We start from the raw sequence: 22,789 nt of genomic DNA on the forward strand, positions 1-22,789 counted from the left end.
AACCTCTGACTCTCAGATAACTAACCAGTGACACAAAAAACCTTTTTAGCTATCTGGAAGAAGCTTTCTTCCAACCAGCCACCAATGTAAGGAGCATTTTTCCCACGAATCATCAACGTAAAATGCAGTCTTCCCATGGACCACCAATGTAAGTAAGTAGCATTCTTTCCACTGACTACTAATACAAGAAGCATTCTTTCTATTGACCACCAATGTAAGGGGACATCTTCCCACGGACCACCAACCTGAGGAGCATTCTTCACAGAGACCCCCAATATAAGAGACATTCTTTCTATTAACCACCATTGTAAGGGACATTCTTCCCACTGATCACCAATGTAAGGAACATTCTTCTCACTGATCACCAATGTAAGGAACATTCTTCTCACTGATCACCAATGTAAGGAGCATTCTTCCCACTGATCACCAATGTAAGGGGCATTCTTCCCACTGACCATCAATGTAAGGAACATTCTTTCCACTGACCGCCAATGTGAGGAGCATTCTTCCCACTGACCATCAATGTAAGGGGCATTCTCCCCAATGACCGCCAATGTAAGTTTCAAGAGATAAAGGTTCTAGGAATGCCGGGGCAGTTGCTGATGCTGCTCCCTTTGCATCCAAACCTGAGGAATTTTGGGTATATGGACTATCTCGGTACTTGGTAGAAAAACACAAATAATGAATTATAAAAATTACAAGTTGTTTAATAAAGACAAAAAATTATACAAAAACAATATACAATATCAACAAATAGTAAAATCATATACACCGCAGTTTAACAAACTACTGACGGGTTCCCCCGTAAGGTCTCTGTTGAAGAGGGGTATAGAAAATTTATTTTAAATTATAAAAAATTTGGGATGAATTAGAGCGGAGACTGCGAGCCAGGCCTTCTCGTCGAACATCAGTGCCTGACCTCACAAATGTGCTTCTGGAAGAATGATCAAACATTCCCATAGACACCCTCCTAAACCTTGTGGACGGCCTTCCCAGAAGAGTTGAAGCTGTTATAGCTGCAAAGGGTGGGGCCAACTCAATATTGAACCCTACGGACTAAGACTGGGATGCCATTAAAGTTCATGTGCGTGTGTAAAGGCAGGTGTCCCAATGCTTTTGACAATACAGTGTACATTGTGTAACACTGAGAGTTGAACTTGAAAATTCTGTCATCTGACCTCCTTTAAATGGCAGCCATAACACCAATATCGTCGCTTACATCTGTATTTTGCCCATCCGGCATTCACTGCACTAGAAATTCACGGACTGTAATAAACTGTAATAGATTCTCTAGCAATCCACGTTCCCTTTGATTTCTTGAAGCAACATGACCTTAGCAGTCTAGTAGAAAACACATGAAATGAAAAATTTGTTTTAATCTCCTGCCTGCTCATTTGCCTAAGAACGAGGTTAAATTCTCGCTGTCTCTCCGCCATTTAATCCAGCGAGCGATGTGCCATCTATAATAGTGAATTTATGAAGCAAAGTGGGCATTTTCTCCCCTCCTGGGAGCAGGGCCGGGGCGGCGAGCGCGCCGCACCAGGAGCGTCTCTCAGACAGTAATGTTCTGCGGTCAATCGACTGCCTGGCTCGGATTCACGGCCTCCTTGTTCCAGTCCGCTAAGCCATGTAGTCTCCTTCACACACAGCTAATTACAAAATGATGCTGTAGACAGTCAGCTCGACGAGCCCAGCTTCTGCCGCTTTGTGCATTGTCATTTAATGGGCTTTGCTACTTGAACCTCTTGACAGGTTGACTGATAAGGGTTCCGGGCCGCAGGACACAGGGGTTTGGGATCTTAGCCTTCCACGCACTGAGCCACCAATTTCACTTACCTTAGTTCTCGACAATGACCTCACTAATCATAATGTTGCTTCAGGCGCATTGCTTTTAAGGTAGGATCATTGACCAGTCTGTGTATACTCAAACCCATATCAGATGTTGAGAAAGAAAGACATCTTGGCCCAAAGAGGATACTTAGCACCTAGCAAACTGAAAAGCATTGAGACAATGGACAACTTGGCTAGGAAAATATTATAAAGCCAAAAGTTTGTAGACCCAGGCAAGGGCGTTGCTAGGTCTATGAAAGATCTGGGGCTAGACCCCATAGCAGGTAAGTAAAGAAAGTCATACGCTTGGGCGGGCATACACATGTATGTATGTATATATATATATATATATATATATATATATATATATATATATATATATATATATAATTAGCTTTACATATCTGAGTGCGGATCCCCCTTACATCAGACTCCCCAGAGAGCCCCTTCCTTATATCAGGGTCACCAGAGAGCCTCCCCATACATCAGGGTTTACAGAGACCCCTCCTTGCATTAGGGTCCCCAGAGATGCCCCCTTACATCAGGGTCCAAAGAGAGCCCCTTCCTTACATCAGGGTCCCCAGAGTGCCTCCCCATACATCAGGGTCTACAGAGAGCCCCTCCTTACATCAGGGTCCCCAGAGAGCCCCCCTTACACCAGGGTCCCCAGAGAGTTCCCCTTACATCAGGGGCCCAGAGAGACCCCCCTTACATCAGGGGCCCCTGAGAGCCCCCCTTACATCAGGGTCCCCAGAGAGCCCCCCCCTTACATCAGGGTCCCCAGGGAGCCTCCCCTTACATCAGGGTCCCCAGGGAGAATCCCCTTACATCAGGGTCCCCAGGGAGCCTCCCCTTACATCAGGGTCCCCAGAGAGACTTCCCTTGCATCAGGGTCCCCAGAGAGACTTCCCTTACATCAGGGCCCCCAGGACCCTAGAGTCAGGTGGAGGCAGGGGCAGAGCTGGAGCCAGCCCTACCGTGGTTCAGTCCGCCCCTGTCTCCTGCATTCCAGGGGGGACATACCTGCTAATTGCAGGGAATGCATCCACCCGGTAAGAGACCAGGTAAGAGACTTGGGGCTATAGCCCCAACAGCCACCCTCTAGTGATGCCACTGGACCCAGGCCCATCACACTACAGTATGTGCACATGTGGTATACAGATTAGTCCTGTCAATTTAGAAAGGTGCTCCTAACAGCAACTCATTATGTGTATAAAAGACACCTGTTCACAGAATCTCTTTCTTCCAGTCCAACCTCACCATCATGGGCAAGACCAAAGAGCTGTCAAAGAATGTCAGGGACAAGAGTGTAGACGTGCACATGTGCCAATCTTAGTCCGTCCAACTAGCATACTGACGACCATATTGTCCGCTGAAACCAAAGTACGACGGACAGAATTTCGGAAAAACCGAAATACTTAGTACGCCAGACTGCACGCTGAAAAAGTCAGCTGAAGCCCACACACGAGCGGACTGTCCGCTGAAATGTGTTTCGACGGACTAAGTACGCCATACAGTACGCTCGTGTGTACGCGGCATAAGAACTCAATCCCTACAGTCAAGCACGGAGGTGGAAACATTATGTTTTGGGGCTGTTTCTCTCCTAAAGGTACATACCAACCTTTCTGCATTGAGAGGCCAATGGATGGGGCCATGTATTGTAAAATCTTGGATGAGAACCTTCTAACTTCAGCCAGAAAACTGAAGATGGGTCGTGGATGGTTCTTCCAGCATGACAATCGCCCAGAATATACCGCCAAGGCCACAAAAGAGTGGCTCAAGAAGAAGCACATTAAGGACATGGAGTGGCCTAGCCAGTCTCCAGACCTTAATCCTATAGAAAATTTATGGAGGGAGCTGAAACTTTAAGTTGCCAAGCGACAGCCAAGAAACCTTAAGGATTTAGAGAAGATCTGTAAAGAGTGGACCAAAATCCCTTCTGAGATGTGTGCAAACCTGGTCACCAACTACAAGAAATGTCTGACCTCTGTGCTTGCCAACAAGGGTTTTCTCCACCAAGCACTAAGTCATGTTTTGCTTGGGGATCAAATACTTATTTTACTCACGGAACTGCAACTCAATTTATAACATTTTTATTGTGTGTTTTTTTCTGGATTTTTGGTTGATGTTCTGCCTATAGCCTTTAAAATACACCTATTTATGATTTAAAATGATAGACCCTTCATTTCTTTGAAGGTGGGCAAATTTACACAATCTGCAAGGGAATCGAATCATTATCTTTCCCACTGTAACTGCAAGGATGGGCAATGCCATATTAATGGCCATGGTTTTGAAATGGAGCATCCAACGATTTCATACGGGTGTGATGGTCATGTGTCTACAAAGCTTTGACCACATAGGGGTTGATTTATTAAAAACGGGAGAGTACAAAATCTAAATCCAATCAGCTTCCAGGTTTTAGGCTGGATTCACACTTATGGCATTTTTAGTCCTTTTTGCAGATTTGCACTACAGAACGAGTTCCATAGTAAACAATGTTAAATCGACTGTAGTGCAAATCTGCAAAATGCAAAAAGCGCCAAAAATGCATAGGTGTGAATCCAGCCTTATTGTCAACTGAAGAAGATGGAAGCTGATTGGCTACCATGCACAGCTGCACCAGATTTTTGCACTCTCCAGTTTTAGTAAATCAACCCCAGAGCGTTTTTACTTTCATGCAAAACATGTCTATCTGAACATTTAGGTAAAAGTTCCCGTGTCTTGCTATTCTTGCCCTAACTACAGGATGATAAAGAGTGGAGGCTGCTGTGGTTTCAAAGAAGAGGCCAACTCTCATACAGGTGTGATGGCCAGGTGTCTACAAAGCTTTGGCCATATAGTGTTTTTACTTTAAAGTGGTTGTAAACCCTTACAACAAACTTTGACCTACAGGTAAGCTTAGATTAAGGCTTACCTGTAGGTCCAAGAAATATCTCCCAAACCTACACGGTTTAGAAAGATATTTGCCGAAAGACAGGTACCGCTGTCTACGGCGCATGCGCTGTAGACATCGGCGCGCAGGCGCACTGAGCGCACCGCGGTCAACGGCGATATGCCGCGAGTGGCAGCTCCCGTGCGCATGCGCGGGAGTGACGTCATCGCGGCTTCGCCGAATGACAGCGGCGCAGCTGCGAGACCCCACCGAGAAGATGGATGCGCCGGACTACAGGGGACAGCGGTGACTTTGCTGGCTCCTGTGTCAGGTAAAGCCCCATACACACTATCAGATTGTCTGCTGATTTTTTCCATCAGATTTACCAAAACCATATAATATGAGGTCAAACCTTAGGGGTTTCAATGTGTATGCAATCAGGCAGGCCCTTGCACTACATGGTTTTGGTAAACCTGAAGGAAAAAATCAGCAGACAATCTGATAGTGTGTATGGGACTTTAGTGACACATAATGGACTACTATGCGATGCATAGTAGTCCATTATGCTTTACCTTTGCAGGGGATGTAAGAGGAAGTAAACCCATCAGGGTTTACTTCCTCTTTAATGCAAAACAGGTCTATGTGACCAGGCAGGTGAAAGTCACTGGTGAACTTGAACTTTGGAAGGTAAGCAGCAATTAGCAGCTCACTACCAAGGAGGGCGGCAGGTGGTATGCCTCAAGGCTGAAGGTCCTGAATGTGCATTCTACAACAAACACTTTTTAGTTCTTCAGACATTGTGACTCCTGCCTCACTACTGGAGAACTCTCTGGTTGATTTACTAAAGGCAAATAGGCCATTTAATTTGCAAAGGAAGTTGAGCGTTGTAAAGGAGGATTTGCCCGGAGCTTAGTGAATTAGGCAAAGCTTTGCTAACTTCTATCATCCAATTATACGCAAGGAAAAAAAAACTATTTTTTTTATTTTGCTTGCATGTGATTTGGTGTTCTTTGAAAAGTGAAAGTTCGCCGCATTCACTAAGCTTTAGGGCAAATTCCATTGCAAATTGAACAGCCCTTTTGGCTTTAGTAAATCAACTCCTCTGTTTTATGTAGGCTTACCTAAGTACTCCCATTCTCACTCATCAGCTTGCACATCAACACTGTAAGAAATATTTAAACTTTGAGTTGTGTGGTAACTTATCTTAACGGCAAATGTAAGGTCATTGCGCATTGTGAACCTGAAAAAATATTATGAGGAATGCATGAATCAAAGGGTATTTCAAATATTTGCCAGGGGTTGCATAATAGAGTGTATCCGTTGATTGTGCTTGTATACCAATTATTCCTATTTTAAAGCATGATAGTGAGATAATCTGCAATTTCTCCTTTTTATAGATTTACGGTATGCCTAGCATCTGAGCGACATCTGACAGTCAACACGAAACAGTCAAATTTAAGACTTCGCTAATCTCACTGGTGACCTCTATGGAGATGTAATTTTTAGATGTGAAATTAATGTGCCAATCAATGGCAGAAAAAGACTTCATTTCATTTTTAAGACAAGATGAACGTTCTATCTTTCAGATTTTTTTTTTCCAGAATTCAAATGCAAATTTAATGACCAGTATCTTCTGATAATTGTTCTTAAATAGGAGAATATTTTGTCTTATAGGACGGAAATTTCAACCAATAAATTTTTTTATGTAGAAGTGACCAACACTATATGGCCAAAAGAAGGTGGACACCTGACCATCAGACTTACTCTTATGCCTCGTACACACGACCAGACTTTCCGGCAGAAAAGGTCCGATGGAACCATTTCATCAGATATTCCGATTGTGTGTGGGCTTCAGCTGACTTATTTTTTTTCAAAAAGACTGACGAATAGTGATGGACGAACTTCCGATGGGACGTTTCGTGAACGCGAACCGCGAACGCGGCCAAACGTTTGCGAACCGCAAAGTTTGCGGCGGACCCCATTGACTTTAATGGCAGGCGAACCTTAAAAACCTCCAGGTCATATTTTCAGCCACAAAATACTTACTAGCTGTGCACACATAGTCCCACCACATGGACACTGACATAACAAATGTATTAAGTGAATCTGGGATCGACAACGACAAGCATTCTTTTTTATGTGTGAAATTTTGACAATTCAGGAGCGCATGAAGGCCATGGAGGAGAGGCAAGGTCAGGCCAGGCTATGAAGGGGGTGCAGGAGATGATCAGCGCCACAGTCAGGGCAGCGCAGTCCTGTGCCAGTGTCCCAGTGTGCCAAACTGTGCTTGAGCCCCTCCCTCTGCCCGACCCTTACCCCCACCTATGCAGGGCTCCACTGCGGTGGTCCGGAGGTGCCAGTCCAGTGCTGATCCTTAGCCATGGTGCTGGCACTGCCTGCTGATTGACTTCTCCGCTGCTATCTCCCTCACTGACGCGATAGAGACTGAGCACTGACACCAGCACAGAGATAGAGAGCACTGACACCAGCACCGAGATAGAGAGCACTGACACCAGCACCGAGATAGAGAGCACTGACACCCCACCAGCACCGTGATAGAGAGCACTGACACCAGCACCGTGATAGAGAGCACTGAGACCACACCAGCACCGAGATAGAGAGCACTGACACCACACCAGCACCGAGATAGAGAGCACTGACACCACACCAGCACAGTGATAGAGAGCACTGACACCAGCAATGTGATAGAGAGCACTGAGACCACACCAGCACCCAGATAGAGAGCACTGACACCACACCAGCACAGAGATAGAGAGCACTGACACCACACCAGCACCGTGATAGAGAGTACTGACATCAGCACCATGATAGAGAGCACTGAGACCACACCAGCACCGAGATAGAGAGCACTGACACCACACCAGCACAGAGATAGAGAGCACTGACACCACACCAGCACAGTGATAGAGAGCACTGATACCAGCACCATGATAGAGAGCACTGAGACCACACCAGCACCGAAATAGAGAGCACTGACACCACACCAGCACCGAAATAGAGAGCACTGACACCAGCACCGAGATAGAGAGAGAGCACTGACACCAGCACCGTGATAAAGAGCACTGACACCAGCACCGAGATAGAGAGAGAGCACTGACACCAGCACCGAGATAGAGAGCACTGACAGCAGCACTGATACCAGCAACTCGCTGCGGGACCCAAAAATATGACACTGCTCAACCTCTTCAAACAGGAGGGTATGGGCATATAGTACGGTGTGCTTTTTTGTACAAGGAAGTGAGCCAAAGGTAGAAAAAAGGTCTGTGTGCTTGATTAAATAAATAGTTTATAGAGTTATGCATATACATGGTCTACTGGTCACATGTGTTGAATTCCTCCGAGATCCATGCCTCATTCATTTTTATAAATGTGAGGTAGTCAACACTGTCGTGAGCTAGGCGAGTGCGCTTATCGGTCACGATCCCCCCTGCTGCGCTGAACGTCCTTTCGGACAGGACACTGGACGAGGGGCAAGCCAACAGTTCCATTGCAAATTGGGCAAGCTCTGGCCAGAGGTCAAGCCTGCCCACCCAGTAGTCCAGAAATTCATCACTTCTCAGAGCATCCACATCAGCCGTTAACCCGATGTAGTCGGACACCTGTCAGTCTAGGCGTTCCCTGATGCTGGATCCGGATGAGACCTGTCAGTGGGTCGGCTGAAAGAATGACCTCATATCAGAAGTCACCAACACATCTTCAAACCGCCCTCTTCTTGCAGGCGCTGTTGGATTGGTACCTGCAACTCTTTCTCTGGGAGTGGGAATTCCTCCTCTGCCAGTGCACACAAAAGCAGAATGCAGCATTTCTCGAAGCAAGGTCTGTAAGTGCTCCATTCTGACAGCCCTCTGTGATGGTGGTAACATTTCCACCATTTTGTGTTTGTACCGGGGGTCTAAGTACGTTGCCACCCAGTACTGGTCCTTGACCTTTATGCTTTTTATACGGGGTTCCCTGTTAAAACACTGGAGCATGAAGGCCCCCATTTGCACTAAACTGGAAGCGGTGTGGTAGCCTGGCTCCTGCGCATCATCCAGGATAATGTCGTCCTCCTCGTTCTCCTCTCCCCATCCACACACAACAACAGGGATCCCAGAAAGGTTTAAAGCATGCTCTTCTTGCTCCTCCTCATCTGCCCCGGCACCATCCTCCTCTGACTCCTCTTCAGACTCTTGTTGTTGACTTGTCTCAGATAGAGTAGCCCCCCCTGGGAACTCATCCAGCATTGTGACTTCCTCATCTTCCTGCTCCTCCACGGCTTGATCAATGACACGACGCAATGCACGCTCCATAAAGAAGGCATAAGGTACGATGTCACTGATGGCGCCATGGCTGCGACTGACCAGTTTGGTGATCTCATCAAATGGCCGCAGAAGTCTGCATGTGTCGTGCATGAGCAGCCACCGGCGCGGTGAAAAAAAAACAAGCTCCCAGAACCTGTTCTGCCGCAGAGTTCGTACAGGTAGTCGTTAACTGCAAGTTTCTGCTGGAGCAGCCTATCAAGCATATAGAAGGTTGAGTTCCATCGCGTCGGGCAATCGCAAATAAGACGTCTGACCGGCAGATTGCGTCGCCGCTGAATGTCAGCAAGGTGAGCCATGGCCGTGTAAGATCTTCTGAAATGGGCCGAGATTTTCCTTGCCTGCCGCAAGATGTCCTGGACCCCAGGGTATTTGACAACGAATCGCTGCACGACCAAGTTTAAGACGTGTGCCATGCATGGCACGTGTGTAATTCTGCCCTGTTTCAATGCGCTAAGCAGATTGGCACCGTTGTCGCACACCACTTTACCAACTGTCAAATTGAGCGGTGTTAGCCACTGATCTGCCTGTGAACGCAAAGCTGAAAGGAGTGCAGGGCCAGTGTGGTTCTGGGGAGCTTGGGCAGCGCAGCGGAAGAGACGCTAGCAGCGGAAAAGGAGGAGTCAGCCGAGGAGGAGAGGGAGGAGGATGGAGTAGGAGGAGGAGAAAAAGAGGCAGGCCTGCATGTAATCCGTGGCGGTAAAACCAAATCTACACAGGTGCCACGGGTTACATGCTTGACGGCCGTCAGAAGGTTCACCCAGTGGGCAGTAAAAGTTATATACCTTCCCTGCCTGTGTTTGCTAGACCACGTGTCTGTGGTCAGATGTATCTTGGCACCGACACTGTGTGCCAGAGATACATTCACTTGCCGCTGAACATGGCCATATAGCTCTGGGATGCCCTTCTGTGAGAAATACTTCCTTCCTGGGGCCTTCCATTGTGGTGTTCCAATGGCCACAAATTTTCGAAAGGCCTCCGAGTCCACCAGTTTATATGGCAGTAGTTGGTGGGCTATCAGTTCTGACAAGCCAGCTGCCAACCGTTGGGCAAGAGGGTTAGCCGGCTTCATCATTTTTTTACGCTCAAACATTTGGCCCATGGAAGCCTGCCTTTTTCCAGAAAAACGTGAGCTTGGCGTGATGGAAGGTGGAGTGAAGCACAATTGTGAGGAGAGAGGAGAAGGAAAAGTAGAAGACGGGGCTGGACGGTGAGAGCCTGGAGTGTGGCTTGTGTGTTCCGTTGCTCCCACTGGGCTCGGTGATGGCAGCTCATGTGCCTTCTTAAGTCGTCCCTAGGTGAGTGTTGGGCTTACCACGACTTATGCGTTGACTGCAAAGGCTGCAGATGGCAACACTATTGTCAGCAGCACCTCCCCAGTGCTCTCCCCCCTGTTCTTTCCCCCCCAATGCTCTCCACTCCCTCCAGTGTTCTCCCCCCTGTTCTCCCCCCACTGCTCTCCCCCAGTGCTCTTCCCCCCGTTCTTTCTCCCCCCCCCAGTGCTCTCCTCTCCCCCCCCCCAGTGCTCTCCCCTTGTTCTTTCCCCCCAGCGCTCTCCGCCCAGTGCTCTCCACTCCCCCCAGTGCTCTCCCCCCTGTTCTTTCTCCCCCCCAGTGCTCTTCAGCTCTCCCCATGACTCTCCAGCCCCCACCCCAGTGCTCTCCAGCCCCCCATTCTCCCCACCCCTGTTCTTTCTGCCCCCCTGGTGTTCTCCAGCCCCCCCCCAGTGCTCTCTACCCTCCGTGCTCTCCACCCCTGTTCTTTTTGGCTCCCCCCAGCACTCTCCACTCCCCACCCCTGTACTCTCCACTCCCCCTGCATTTTGCCCCCACCCATGTGCTCTCCAACCCTACCAATGCTCGCCACCCCCCATAGTGCTCTCCAGTCCCCTGTGCTTTCCACCCCTGTTCTTTCTGGTCCCCACTGGTGCTCTCAAGCTCTTCCCCCATTGCTCTCCACACCCCCTGCTCTTTGTACCCCCCCCAGTACTCTCCAGCCCCGTGATCTCCACCCCTGTTTTTCTGCCCCCCCCCCCAGTGCTCTTCACCACCCCACACTCTTAGCCCCCCCAGTGCTCTCAGCCTACCGTGCTCTCTACCCCTGTTCTTATTGGCCCCCCAGTGCTCTCAAGTTCCCCCCCCAGCGCTCTCTGCTCCCCACCCCTGTGATCTCCACTCCCCTCGCTCTTTGCCCCCACCCATGTGTTCTCCAACCCCGCCAGTACTCTTTGCTCCCCCTTCTCTCCAACTCCCACCCAGTGCTCTCCACTTCCCCAGGACCAGAGGACAGGCTGACTGGGGCTGGAAAATGAGGACAGCTGAAGGTCCAGGTGGCCAGGGACCACTCCATCTCATAGCAGACAGATCCTCTGGAAGGAGCACCGTCCCCATCCAAAACAAGAACAGACCCTGCCTGCTGCTGGCCATCATGGATATCCTGCTGGCATGCAAGATTCCGTACCAAGCATCAACAACACACCTTCCCACAGACAGGGACTGCAGACTGGGACATGGGGCACAGGAGGGGCTGCAATGATGGACACAGTGAGGCTGCATTCACGGCACAGTAAAGCTGCATTTGATGGACACAGTTAGGCTGCATTTTATGGACACAGTGAGGCTGCATTTGATGGACACAGTGAGGCTGCATTTGATGGGCACAGTGAGGTTGCATTGGTGGGCACAGTGAGGCTGCATTTGATGGGCACTGGTGAGGCTGCATTGAGCTCTTGCATCAAGTTTGCAGTCTCTGACCATCTCCTGTAGCATGTCTGCAGTCTCTGAGGGAGTCTGGAGAGGAGTCAAGAGTGGGAGCACCACCAGGATGGGGGTCATGGGAGAAGTCAGACTTGTGTGGACTGTGGACAGGAGACTATAGGATAAAACCAGAGCCACCAAGTTGGAGCGGACTGACTGAGCCCTGCACAGTGCACCTGAGAGGAGGTCAGTGAAAGCACCGCCAGGCCAGCCGGGGGGGGGGGGTCACTGATGTAAGGGGGAAGTGAATACGATAATGTAAGGGGCACTGATATAAAGGGTTTCCTCCTTATATTAGTAACCCACCCCCCTTACCTTAGAGTATTCTTTCTGCAGAAGGTGGTCCCCCCCCCCACATTCTGAGTTCCTGGGGTCCCCCTTGATGATTGATCACTTACCACTATTAACTGGTAAAATGTATGGTTTTCCCTTTCATGAACAAGAAAATAATGACGTTATGCTGTTGGGCTGGTATAATAATGCTGTGAGGCTGGTATGAAATTTTTTCCAGGGCTGGTTTTTGAAAGCATGGGCGTCCGCAAGGTTACTCAGGTGGCTATGTACCATGCCCATATAGCCTAGAGAATGTACATCTTTTTACATTGCAATACATCTGTTGTTGCCATATTTTTATCTTGATGAAAACAGCCTATACAGTGACAGTATGAGATCAAAATATGGCCACAACAGATGTATTGCAATGTAAAAAGATGTACATTCTCTAGGCTATATGAGCCTGGTACACAGCCGCCAGAGTAACTTCCAATACAAAGTGAAGATGAATTATCTGTTATATAACACATATGTATTACCAGTGGAAAGATTTTCATGAGATTGTCGACAAGGGGCGGAGTATGAGCGGCCTTAAAATGATGCCCCCCCTTGGTAAAAGTTCTGCGGACGCCCATGGTGGTAGTGTCTTTGGGGGTGCACACAGCAGAGAGTGAAGAAGAGGGTGCAGATCGAGAGGATGAGGAGGGTGCAGAAGAGTAAGGCTGAGTGAGCCACTCAACCAAGTCTGGTGCATCTTTTGACGTAATCGCACGCACCTTCTGCAATTTGCCACTTTGGCTCAAGCCTGTTGCTCCTGCCCTACCCCTACCACCTCTGCGGAAGGGCCTGCCTCTTCCTCTGCCTGTCATTTTTTAAATGACCCTGTGACAAAAGTCTCTAGAGAAGTGCAGTATGTATGTGGAAGAAGGTATATAACACCCCGCTTCAATCTGTCGTTTTTGGGGGCCACTGGTCTATCACACCAGTTATAATACTTTTTTTAAATTGCGTTTGTCACTCTGTGTAGTATCGCTGCAGAACCGCTCAGCAGTCACAATGCTGCACAGTGGAAATGCACTATACTATGTTTTCTATATGTGCAAGTATTTTATACGTGTATTACACCCCTATATACTGCACACCAAATAGTACACCTATACCAGTCCTTAAAAGGACCTTTGTGGACCTAATAGTAGCTAGCTAGTAGCTAGTGAATTGCAGACTGTCCCTTCTCCAAAAACCAAACTGTCCCTCCCTACACTGAGAAACGACAGCTGCAGAATCGGTCAGCAGCACTGCATGCAGTGCACTATAATATGCTTTCTATATTTGAAAGAAAGTATATTATACGTGTACAACCCTATATGCTGTACACCTATACCAGTCCTTAAAAGGACCTTTGTAGACCTAGTAGCTAGTGATTTGCAGACTGTCCCTGCTTCAAACACCAAACTGTCCCTAGTCCCTACACTGATAAAAGACAGCTGCAGAATCGGTCAGCACTCAGCAGCACAGCAGTCAGCAGTGCACCATAATATACTTTGTATATTTGAAAGAAAGTATATTATACATGTACAACCCTATATACTGTACACCTATACCAGTCCTTAAAAGGACCTTTGTGGACCTAATAGTAATAGCTAGTGATTAAACTGACTGTCCCTGCTCCACACAGCGTCCTGTCTCTACACTGACAAAAGGCAGCTGCAGAATCGGTCAGCAGTGCACTCAGCAATCAGCAGCACAGCAATCAGCAGCAGTGCACCAGAACCCTATATACTGTACACCTATACCAGTCCTTAAAGGGACTTTTGTGGACAAAATAGTAATAGCTAGTGATTAAACTGACTGTCCCTGCTCCACACAGCGTCCTGTCCCTACACTGACAAAAGACAGAATGTAAAATGGCCGCCAAATCAGGTCTATTTATAAGGTAGGGGTCCAATTGTCCATGTGCTGAAATGTCTCAGTTGGCTGTCCTGTACCCCATGATGGATGTGTCATCATGGGTCAAAGTTCTTCACAATGTAAACGCATATGTCCACCGCGCAAACAGCGCCAGAAGTCTGCCAGTTTGGCAAATAACGAACGAGCAAAATTCGCCGCGAACCAACCGCCGGGCGAACCGACCGCCGGGCAAACCGCAAGGCCATCTCTACTGACGAACCTAGAAAAAGAACATGTTTTAAATCTTTCCGACGGAATCAATTCCTATCAGGAAAACTGTTCGTCTGTATGCTAGTCTGAAGGACCAAATACGACGCAAGGGCAGCTATTGGCTACTGGCTGTTGAACTTCCTTTTCTAGTCCCGTCGTATGTCATCGCGTTCAAAATGAACAGACTTTGGTGTGATCGTGCGTAGGCAAGTCCGTTCGATCGGAACTCCATCGGAAACTCCATTGGAAAGACCGTCAGAGTTTATTCTGAAGGAAAGTCCAGTCGTGTGTACGCGGCATTATGGTTAAAACTAAATGGAAGCCTCCAAATGATGGACTTCAGGTGTTTTCAGTGAATGGTACTGGTAATGGTACATCAAACAAAGACAATGTAAACCATTGCACACTTCCATTCTTGTAGTAACAGTTCGAGGAAGACCCTTTTCTGTTCCACCATGACTGCACCCCTTTGTACAAAGCCAGCTCCATAAAGTCATGGTATGAGGAGTCTGGTGTAGAGCAACTCAGATGTCCTGCACAGAGCCTGGATCCCAAACCTACTGAACACCACAGGGATGAATTGGCACACAGATGGTGAACCAGGTCTTCTCATCCAACATCATTACCTCCAACAAGTTCCTCCATCTCTGTGGTAACAGTTTGATTAACACCTTTTTCAGTTCCACATGACAGTGCCCTTGTGTACAAAGTCAGATCCATAAAGACATGGTTTGATAAGTTTGGTGTGGAAGAACTTGAGTGTCCACAATTCAACCCTACTGAACACTTTTGGGATGAGCTGGAACACCAATTACAATCCAGACCTTCGTATCCTCCATCAGTACCTGACCTAACAAATGTTCTTTTGGCAGAATGGGCACAAATTCCCCCAAACACACTCCAAAAATCTTGTGACACAGAGAATTATCGAGAATGGCGCAGTTAGGGATAAAGCTAAAACAGAAGAGTTGAAGCTGTTATAGCTGCAAAGGGAGTGGGCCAACTCAATATTGAACCCTACAGACCAAGCCCTTGTACACACGGTCGGAGAATCCGTCGGAATGTGTTCTATCGGACAGTGTCATCGGATAATCCGACTGTGTGTGGTATGCATCGGATTAATTCCGTCGGAATATCCGTCAGACCCAATTTTCCAACATGTTGGAAATATTTCCTGACCAACTGGGCCGGTCGGACATACTCCGATCATGTGTAGAGAATTTTGATCGGACCAAGTGCCACGCATGCTCAGATCAAATTCCTACATCAAAGCTATTGGCTACTAGCCTGAACGTAGTCCCGTCGTAACGAAATTACGTTACCACGTTCTGAAAGATCTGATTTTTCGCCAACTTTGTCCGACCGTGTGTATGCAACAGTTTCGGACAAGATCCGACGGGCAAAATCCGACGGATTTGGTTGTGGAAATCTCCGACCGTGTGTACAGGGGCCAAGACCGGAATGCCATTGAAGTTCATGTGCGTGGAAAGGCAGGTGTCACAATACTTTTGACAATATAGTGTAGTTAAAGTTGGTAAGGTCCATAAAGTTCAATCTGTGTACTTGTTCATGTTGCAACCATTATCCAAACTCCTGCATTCGCTAAGAACCACATCTAAAAAAAGTTTGAAATTTATCTACACTCTCAGCTGACACTACCTACTGTAAAAGGGAGTTCAACATCCTTACTGCTCTAACAGTAAAGAACCCTTTACACAGCTTAGTTGAACCGCTTCTCATCCAACTTCATTGTGTGGAAATCTAGTCAAAGTTGATGGGAAGATGGATGGAGCCAAATACAGGACAATCTTAAGCCTCGCACACACTGTACGATTGTTGGCAGGGGATTGACTGTTGTCCTAAAATCTTACCTTTAGTTGGCCCCTTTTGACAATTATTGTCCAACTTTCGGCCAATGAATGTTGGATGGCAGGCTAGTAAATTTTCGGCGGACAACGGTTTGACGTCAGATTTTCGTATGGTCAGTGCACAAATCCGTAACACAAAAGTCGAAAAGTACAAACACGCATGCTCAGAATCAGTGCTCACCAAACACGAAATTGGCAGAAGAGCTGAAATTCCTCGTAGTACGTCTCTATGTTCTTGTTTGTTGCACGACAATTGTGTACCGTTAGTATGCAAGACAAGATCATGGCACACGCTCTTTTGACAAAAATCAAATGCTCAGTTGGCCAACAATCGTACTGTGTGTACGAGGCTTTAGAAGAAAACATGTTATAGTCTGCAAAAGACTTGAGACCGTGGCGGAGGTTCACCTTCCAGCAGGACAACGACCCGAAACATACAGCCAGAGCTACAATTTAAAGGTTTAGATCAAAGCATATTCATGTGTTAGAATGGCCCAGTCACAGTCCAGACCTAAATCCCATTGAGAATCTGTGGCAAGACTTGAAAATTGCTGATCACAGACGCTCTCCATCCAATCTGAGATATTTTGCAAAGAAGAATGGGCAGAAATGTCCTCTCTAGATGTGCAAAGCTGGTAGAGACATCCCCAAAAAGACTTGCCGCTGTAACTGCAGAGAAAGGCGGTTCTACACTTTTCACATATTGTTTTGTAAATTTGAAAACCATTTATCATTTTCCTTCCACTTCACAATTACAGTGGTGTGAAAAAGTGTTTGCCCCCTTCCTCATTTCCTGTTCCTTTGCATGTTTGTCACACTTAAGTGTTTCGGAACATCAAACCAATTTAAACAATAGTCAAGGACAACACAAGTAAACACAAAATGCAATTTGTAAATGAAGGTGTTTATTATTAAAGGTGAAAAAAAATACAAACCATCATGGCCCTGTGTGAAAAAGTGATTGCCCCCCTTGTTAAAACATACTATAACTGTGGTTGTCCACACCTGAGTTCAATTTCTCTAGCCACACCCAGGCCTGATTATTGCCACACCTGTTCACAATCAAGGCATCACTTAAATAGGAGCTGCTTGACACAGTAAGGGCCGGTTCACACAGGGGGCGTTGCGAGGCGACACCGACTTGCCTCGCCGCGACCTGCCGCGACCTCAGCGGCGACTTGCAAATGACTTCTGTATAGAAGTCAATGCAAGTCGCCCCGAGGTCGCCCAAAAGTAGTACAGGAACCTTTTTTCTGAGTCGGAGCGACTCGAGTCGCTCCTCTCAGAACGATTCCATTGTACAGAACGGGGGCGACTTGTCAGATCGCGGCACGGCAAGTCGTGTCGCCTCGTGTCGCCCCCTGTGTGAACCGGCCCTAAGATCCACCAGAAGATCCTTAAGGCTGGGTTCACACTGCTGCGGGGGGAGATCCGGATGTGATTCGCACCGCACTGCAGTGCAAATCACATCCGATCTCCGTAGCGATGCGAGTTCAGCCATACAGATAGTATGGCTGAATTCGCATTGCTCCCGCAGCAAACTCGCACGGGACCCTTTTTTTGGTCCGCAGCAGAATCGGATCGCATGGGTGTTCACACCATGCGATCCGATTCATGTGCGAGTTTGCAGATCGCACTGCGATATGCGGACGGATCTGGGGGTGTCATTAACATATCATTGACACTCCCAGCCGTCCGCATAGGGCAGTGTGAACTGCCGGCGGGAGTCATGTGATGCGGGAAAACGCCGCGGATTCGTGACGTTCCCGCATCGCTATAGTGTGAACCCAGCCTAAAAGCTACACATCATGCCGAGACCCAAAGAAATTCAGGAACAATTGAGAAAGAAAGTAATTGAGATCTATCGGTCTGGAAAGGGTTATAAAGCCATTTCCAAAGCTTTGGGAATCCAGCGAACCACAGTGAGAGCCATTATCCACAAATGGCGAAGACATGGAACAGTGGTGAACCTTCCCAGGAGTGGCCGGCCGCCCAAAATTACCCCAAGAGCGCAGCGACGACTCATCCAAGAGGTCACAAAAGACCCCACAACAACGTCCAAGGAACTGCAGGCCTCACTTGCCTCAGTTAAGGTCAGCGTTCATGCCTCCACCATCAGGAAAAGACTGGGCAAAAATGGCCTGCATGGCAGAGTTCCAAGGAGAAAACCACTGCTGAGCAAAAAGAACATCAAAGCTCGTCTCAATTTCTCCACAACACATCTTGATGATCCCCAAGACTTTTGGGACAACATTCTGTGGACCGATGAGACAAAAGTGGAACTCTTTGGAAGGTGTGTGTCCAAGTATATCTGGTGTAGAAGGAACACTGCATTTCATAAAAAGAACATTATACCAACAGTAAAATATGGTGGTGGTAGTGTGATGGTCTGGGGCTGTTTTGCTGCTTCAGGACCTGGAAGACTTGCCGTGATAAAAGGAACTATGAATTCTGCTGTCTACCAAGAGATCCTGAAGGAGAATGTCCGACCATCTGTTCGTGTACTCAAGCTGAAACGAACTTGGGTTCTGCAGCAGGACAATGATCCTAAACACACCAGCAAGTCCACCACCGAATGGCTGAAGAAAAACAAAATGAAGACTTTGGAGTGGCCTAGCCAAAGTCCTGACCTGAATCCTATTGAGATGTTGTGGTATGACCTTAAAAAGGCCGTTCATGCTCGAAAACCCTCTAATGTAACTGAATTAGGACAATTCTGCAAAGATGAGTGGGCCAAAATTCCTCCAGGACGCTGTAAAAGCCTCATTGCACGTTATCGCAAACGCTTGGTTGCAGTTGAATTTCCAATCAAGTGTACGGAGCATTAAAGAGATGGACATGATCAGCAATAGGGATGAGCTCGATGTTCGAGCCGAACAGTGAATATTATGGGGCGTTCGTGGCAAATTTGAGCGCCACGTAATGCCCCATAATTTGCAATCTGTGTTGCCAGGTGAAGTTGGCCAGGGAGTGTATATCTTTTCTATGATCCTCAGCTCCATCTAGTGGCCATATTGTAATATTTCTCTACTGCCCATAATAAAAGTACATTCGCTCAGAAGTGAAAATAGCCTAAAGAGCATTCGTTTTTGTCCAATTTGCACAGAATATATGCACATGCAAATCGTTTGGATAAATGTCTATTCAAATTTTTTTTTAGAAACAGTCCCCAAAGTGTTCTATGCCAACTGTTTAGAGGGGAAGTAGAAAAATTACTACTAAAAGCTCACAACACCAGCGAAATAATTGTCGTGTCACCCCTACCGCTGCCTCTGTCATTCACACATACGGTGGCAGGAGGTGATTTGTATGTATTAGTGGGTTGCCATAGCGACCTTTTGATGATGCCTCCTAAGTGTTTGGCAATCCTCCGCTGAGTAATAGAGATGTGAGGATTGATTAAAATGGCAAAATATTGTCACACGTCACGCGTAAACCTTTACCGGAGGCAGGAACCTCCGTGTCATTACTCAGCATAACATGATTATTATCACCATCACGTGCTCCGTAGTAACAGGGATCAATGGGACATCAACCGATCAATCAATCCCCAGATCAGCCGATTGCTTACACCACCAATAAGATTGACGCTAAATCAAGTTATCAGGACTTTCATTTTATCACAGGACCCAACAAAATTATTAGAGATCCGGACATTATGCGTGTTTTGTGCGGGGTCTCACGCTACGGACAAAGGACAGCCCATTTTATCGAAGTGGGCGACCTTACATGTGCTAAATGCGGCAAAATAGCTCATGTAACCTTTTTTCTCGCTGATCTTTATGTGTTTTTTAACCAGGCGCTTTGATGTGTTTGTTGAGCATTTTTTTGCATGGATTAGAAAGCATGTCAGTTTGTTGTGGTTGGGGTGCCATTAATAATGAATGGCGCCCCAAGGACAACAAGCGTTTTTTTGCGTATATTGTTTTCACCTGCCCCCAATTGCCCACTTAAATACAGCAATGCAGCTGCTTAGAAGTGTACCTATGCCATGTGCTTAGAACTGTACCCAAGGTGAACAGAGGTACTCCAGCTGTCACCCCAGGAGTTGGTGAGAGGCCGCTAGCCAAACCCTACTGCACCCTATTAAAGAGGAGCAGTATTGTTTGCTTGAGACACAGTACAGGTGCCTATACCTGGGTTAGGAGGACCTTAAAGCGTTTGTTACCCTAAAAAAAAAAGATTTGGATCCTGTTACTTCAAAGCATGTTATATAGCACAGTGCTATGTAATTTGGCCCCTCATATCACCTGAAATACCTGGCTGATCCTGCCTGGTTCTCCCCTCCCCCCCTGTAAACTGACCACAGTTTATCATTGCTGCTGAGCCCCTCCCCCATCCTCTCCCCCCTCCGCTCCCTACCTGAATTGACAGTGCCGCTCGGCACTCACGTGACTCCTCCCAGCTGCTGACCGCGCCGGCTGACGTCTCAGCTCTCTCCTCCTCTCCTGCGCCCTGTGAATTCAGGTAGAAATAGGCATATTTTTTAGAAAGTACAGATGCTGCAGCATAGGATGCTTTCTAACAGAGGGGATTGCATGTCATTTACTAAGTGGCTTAACAACCACTTTAATCTGAGCGGTTACAGCTGTAATATAGGCAAAGGCTGGACTGCATTTGGGCCCCAACGTACTGGCCAGCAGAGAAAGGGTTTGAGAAAGACTGCCGAACTAGCATTGCCCTTAGACAGGACCTTCTTATGTGTAGTGATTAGGGGTCATTCTCTGGTCTGTTTTTTTTTTTTTTTTTACCAACTCCATACTCTATTTTCTACTGTTTTACATATTTGTGGTGGTTGTTGCTATTTGTATTCTTTGGTTATTGTGATATTATATATATTGTTGCAAATAAATATCTTCTCTTCAGAGAATAAATATCTTATCTTCTGTCAGAGAATGTGGCACTGCTTACAGATTTGTGGGCTCTGGGAACAGGGTACCCAAGAAAACAGCGACTGCTTCGGGGTAAGCATTACAAGGTGTGTCTAAAAAGTTTGGTGAATGGTCCGATATCTCAATGGCAACATGGGCCAGGTGCGCCCATGCTCATGGCTATCCAATGACATGTTGAGACGTGCCACCTAGCATGGAGTACATGTGGCCATTGGGGTAAACCAGCTGTGGACAGTCAAACATAGTCAGTGTGAGAGGTAGGGTCACAGAGCAATGAGTGAACATCAAGTTCTGCTACAAGTTGGGGAAAACGGTGACGTGGACGTATGAAATGTTGGTGCAAGTTTATGGGACAGAATCCAAGAGCAGAAAATGTGTTTAAAGAGGAAGTAAACCCTGATGGGTTTACTTCCTCTTTGATTCCCTGCAAAGGTAAAGCATAATGGACTACTATGCATCGCATCGCATAGTAGTCCATTATGTGTCACTTACCTGACACAGGAGCCAGCGAAGTCACCGCTGTCCCTTGTAGTTCCGAGCGTCCATCTTTTTGGTGGGTCTCGCTGCTCCGGCGCTGTGATTCGCCGGAGCAGCGATGACGTCACACCTGCGCATGCGCATGGGAGCCAGGGCTGGACTGGGACAAAAATTTGGCCCTGGACTTCATGCAGACCGGCCCACTTTAATTTTGCAAACACGCAAAAAACAGTATATAAACTGTACACAATTGCACAAAAAGCCCCTAGAGAGCCCCCCTCCTTATATCAGGGTCCCCAGAGAGCCCCTCCTTACATCAGGGTCCCCATATAGCCTTCCCCTTACAACAGGATCCCCAGAGAGCCCCTCTTACATCAGAGTCCCTAGCCACTTCAGCTCCGGACCAATAAACACCTTAAGGACCAGAGGTCTTTTTGCAATTTCGCACTGCGCTGCTTTAACTGGTAATTGCGCGGTCATGCAATATTGCACCCAAACGAAATTTGCGTCCTTTTCTTCCCACAAATAGAGCTTTCTTTTGATGGTATTTGATTGCCTCTGCGATTTTTTTTTTTTGCGATATAAATGGAAAAAGAGCGAAAATTTTGAAAAAAAAAGATATTTTCTTATTTTTGTTATAAGAAAAATCGAATAAACTAAATTTTAGTCATACATTGAGGGCAAAATTTATTCAGCCACATGTCTTTAGTAAAAAAAATGTCAATAAGCGTATATTTTTTGGTTTGCGCAAAAGTTATAGCGTCTACAAACTAGAGTACATTTTCTGGAATTTACACAGCTTTTAATTTATGACTGCCGATCTCATTTCTTGAGGTGCTAAAATGGCAGGGCAGTACAAATCCCCCCCAAATGACCCCATTTTGGAAAGTAGACACCCCAAGGAAATTGCTGATGGGTATGTTGAGCCCATTGAATATTTATTTTTTTTGTCCTAAGGGATTGAATAATGACAAAAATAAAAATAAAAATTTTTTTTACAAAAAGTTGTCACTAAATGATATATTGCTCACACATGCCATGGTTATATGTGGAATTGCACCCCAAAATATATTCCGCTACTTCTCCCGAGTATGGCGATACCACGTGTGTGGGACTTTTTGGGAGTCTAGTCGCGCACGGCACCCCGAAAACCAATCACCACCTTCAGGATTTCTAAGGGTGCAAATTTTTGATTTAACTCCTCACTACCTATCACAGTTTCGAAGGCCATAAAATGCCAAAATAGCACAAAACCCCCCAAAATGACCCCATTTTGGAAAGTAGACACCCCAAGCTATTTACTGAGAGGCATGTTGAGTCCATGGAATATTTTATATTTTGCCAC

Source organism: Lithobates pipiens, unplaced genomic scaffold (genome assembly GCF_037356315.1).
Source record: "Lithobates pipiens isolate NorthernLeopardFrog02 unplaced genomic scaffold, aLitPip1_a1.2 Scaffold_23, whole genome shotgun sequence".
Lineage (NCBI taxonomy): Eukaryota > Metazoa > Chordata > Amphibia > Anura > Ranidae > Lithobates > Lithobates pipiens.